Source organism: Macrobrachium rosenbergii, chromosome 59, assembly GCF_040412425.1.
Source record: "Macrobrachium rosenbergii isolate ZJJX-2024 chromosome 59, ASM4041242v1, whole genome shotgun sequence".
Classification (NCBI taxonomy): Eukaryota; Metazoa; Arthropoda; class Malacostraca; order Decapoda; family Palaemonidae; genus Macrobrachium; species Macrobrachium rosenbergii.
This window is the reverse complement of record NC_089799.1, coordinates 13,281,009-13,285,567: the sequence shown is the minus strand read 5'-3', so window position 1 is coordinate 13,285,567 and position 4,559 is coordinate 13,281,009.

Genomic DNA, 4,559 nt, shown 5'->3' with positions numbered 1-4,559 from the left:
GGTCTAAAGAATACAGCCTAATACAGCATACTTTAAACCAGTCAGAAGCAAGGTCTAAAGAATACAGCATTCTTTAAACCAGTCAGAACCAAGGTCTAAAGAGCACAGCATTCTTTAAACTAGTCAGAAACGAGGTCTAAAGAATACAGCATAATACAGCATACTTTAAACCAGTCAGAACCAAGGTCTAAAGAATACAGCATTCTTTAAAGCAGTCAGAAACGAAGTCTAAAGAATACAGCATTCTTTAAACCAGTCGGAACCAATGTCTAAAGAATACAGCATTCTTTAAACCAGTCGGAACCAATGTCTAAAGAATACAGCATTATTTAAACAGTCAGAACCAAGGTGTAAAGAATACAGCATTCTTTAGATCAGCCAAAACCAAGGTCTAAAGAATACAGCTTTCGTTAAACCAGTCAGAATCAAGGTCTAATGAATACAGCTTTCGTTAAACCAGTCAGAACCAAGGTCTAAAGAATACAGCATTCTTTAGATCAGCCAGAACCAAGGTCTAAAGATTACAGCATTCTTTAAACCAGCCAGAACCAATGTCTAAAAAATACTGTATTCATTAGACCTTGGTTTTAAGTGGTCTTCGGTCATATTTGTGGAGCATCTTGCTCAGGCAACTCAACAACTACTCCCTTTAAAGTTCCAGAAAGTAATTTCTGTTTACAAGCTCTCGCAACTTTTAAAATTGCGAAAATCTTCACCCTAACGGCCTCTTGGGGCTAGCAAGTACCTTATTCGGCCTTGGGGTCTAATATGCCCTGCCTTCATGGGAGCATTGTTTTGCTGTGGATTGCTTTTTGTTAAAAGCTTCTTGGTGTCATTTGGCTTTTTAGGTTGTTTTGTTGTTTTCCTTTATGTGTATATATATATATATATATATATATATATATATATATATATATATATATATATATATATATATATATATATATACATATAAATATAATATATATATACACACACATATATATATATATATATACAGTATATATATATATATTATATAAGTATATAGTTATATATAAATATAAATATAAATGATATATATATATAATATATATACATATATATATATATATATATATGTATCATATGTATATAATACATATTTATATATAAACATTTACATATATCTTATATAAGTATGTATTTATATAAATATTTACATATATATAAATATATGTATATATATATATATATATATATATATATATATATATATATATATATAGAGAGAGAGAGAGAGTAGAGAGAGAGAGAGAGAGAGAGAGAATTTCAGCCGCTTCCTCTCTGTTACCCCGGACATACAAAATCTATACTGTCAATTATATTCAGTGTGCACAATGGTAATTGTTTGCCTACGTGGAAGCCTTTTAACTTTTTAGCAATCAAAGCTTAACCACACCTACTATTTAGAAACTCTCGCTTCTCTCTATATAGAGTCTGTTGCTACACACACACGCACACACACACATATAGTAGGTTGACCCTTAACCCGATGGGAAATGTTTAGAACAGATATGAATTAACTTGACCATAGGGAGGCTGCTAGCCTTGCAGTTCTGGAACTAATGTTACAGTTCTGTTGGTCGGAACGGCCTGAGCGTACTGTGCAGAATTAATCTTGGGATGTAAAGGTTGTTTCTTATATATTATTTGTCATATGGTAAGTAGGAATTACTTCTTTACTTGTGTAGCTCTTATATAGAAATTAATATGCATAGGAACTGACGCATTCGCTTTTGGTACGTGTTTTTCTTTGCGCATGTATATATATTCATTGACAGATTTCGATCTTATATAGAAATTTACATATTCACTTTAGACACTTTTTTCTTTACATACGTATGTATATTTATAGATAGACAGAGAGAGAGAGAGAGAGAGAGAGAGAGAGAACCAGCCTGCCATTTATAAATGTTACATGCATTTTATTCAGGATTGGTAAACTGGATTCATCAGAATTGGGGTGTTGTAGCGACCAGACATATTTATCTATTAGAGATCTAATGATAACCAGTATCAATTTGGAAGCGATACTGATTTCGGTTGCATGCCTGAGTTCCTTGGATGGATGATGTGCAGGAATTTGAAGTATGAAAAGAGAAGGTCCACTTACTCGTATACGCTCCCCCTCTCCCCCGCCCCCTCTCTCTCTCTCTCTCTCTCTAGTCTCTCTCTCTATTCCTAAATCTCCCTCTCTCTCGATAGTTAGACCTCATCTTGAATATACAGGTACAGTTTTGGTCACCAGCACTAGAAAGGACATAAATAGATTAGAAGGATACAAGCAAAGAGCCCACAGTTACATTCCATCCATCAGGAAAATGGTTCTGTGAAGACAACTAGAGAGCCTGAAACATATATGGCTTAGAAACACGACGATTGAGGACAACTAATTGAAACATTCAAAATACTGAAAGGCATAACAAAGTAGACAGTAACCTCTTCATATTAAACGAAATCCAGACAAGAAATAATGATGAAACTAGAACTGAAAAGATACCACGCACATCTCATTAGGAACCTCTTTACATACAAAATATATGACACATGGAATAAACTGCTGCAGAAGTTGTGGCAGCAACAGTGCTGCAAGAGTTTAAAGAAAGCGGAACAAAACCATTAGACACTGTGAACGAACAGTGAAACCTGCTCCCAGAGATAAGTGAGCACATGATGTCTCCTCGGATGGACTAATAAGTCTTTGAGACATCCTAATCCATGTAACTCCTTTTAACTCTCTCTCTCTCTCTCTCTCTCTCTCTCTCTGTGTGTGTGTGTGCTAGTAATTCATGCCCAGTTGTCCACATAAGCTTTGCCGTGTCAATCTGTCCATGCTTTTACGTAGTATAATTAACTTAGCACTGAATGGATTTTATCGGATGTTTTTCTTTATCTTTCCAATCATGATGTTTTTTAGTATTGACATGTGTGATTAACAATCACGATGAGATTTTGATAACAATCAAAGAATCTTTTAAGAACCAACGAAACTAAATAGTCATTTGCATTATGTCATGTGATGACATAAAGGTAACCGTTTGGTAGATATAGATGGTTTTTCTTGGTTATTAACGCTCTGATTCGAGCGTCGATTGTCGGAAGGTGCTGTTGCAATTAATATTATAACATCATTACATTATATATATGTAATTGTAATAGCCATATAAATAAATATATATATGTGCGTGTGTTTGTAGGTAATATGTATATATATATAAATATATATATGTATATGTATATATATACATATATATATTATATATATATATATATATATATATATATATATATATATATATATATATATATATAGAGATAGGAGAAGAGATGGAGAGAGAGAGAGAGTGTGTGTGTGTGTGTGTGTGTGTGTGTGTGTGTGAGAGAGAGAGAGAGAGAGAGAGTTTAATATTTACTTTATGTGTGTGTACTTGAACTCTTGCTCACATGCAAGATTACTAGAAGAGAGAGAGAGAGAGAGAGAGAGTCGAACCGAACCAAAGACCGCCACCACCACACACATTCACGTCCCGCCTGATTTATGGGCGTCATTCTCGAAGACGACGTTGTCCCTCTCACGCCCATTCTGCGCCGAGCTCCCGCCCCCTTGAATGCAATGAATGCAGTTCGTGCTGCCAATGCCATTGCCGGCGGGACTGATGGAAGAATGCTTCATGGTTATGCAACACTTGCAAAGCGGGAGAGCGCAAGCATTCGAAGGAAAGGCTCTCTCTCTCTCTCTCTCTCTCTCTCTCTCCTCTCTCTCTCTCTGTGCTAGTAATTCATGCCTTGTCTCTCTCTGTCTCTCTCTCTGTCTCTCTCTGCTAGTAATTCATTCCTTGTCGTTCTGTCTGTCTGTCACTGTCTCTTGCTAGTAATTTGCACCTCGTCTCTCTCTCTCTCTCTGCTAGTAATTCATGCCTTTCTCTCTCTCTCTCTCTCTCTCTCTCTCTCTCTCTCTCTCTCTCTCTCTCTTTGGTAGTAATTCTCGCCTCGTCTCTCTCTCTCGTACAGAGGTAAATGAAAGAAACCCGAATTTTTCCTTTTCATTTTTAAACAGATAAAACAATATTGATGAATCATTATTAACTATAATCACAATGAATGCATAATTACAATAAATATATTGATCAATTTGCATATACTTTTCGCGTACTAACAGATACAATCTTTGATCACTAGAGAAGATTAAGATTCTATTTGTATTTATTTTCTTGCCTTTCTCCTTATTCTTCTCCGTCTGTTCCCTCCTGCCAACATCAGTCTGGTCTGACTTCTCTTCCCGGAAGAGAATTATAGAACGCGAACTTCTGGATTTTTGATGAATTTTAAAAATTCATTCCGGACGACGATTTCGAAAACTAAATCTAGAAATTCGGGAAATTATGGAGAAAGAGAGGAAGTTGGGGTTGATGGAGTGGATGGCATTTTAATAGACGGGTATGGAGAAGCCACCACATCTTGAATTGGGAAAATATGAGAGAGAGAGAGAGAGAGAGAGAGAGAGAGAGAGAGAGAGAGTGAGTGAGAGAGAGGAAGGG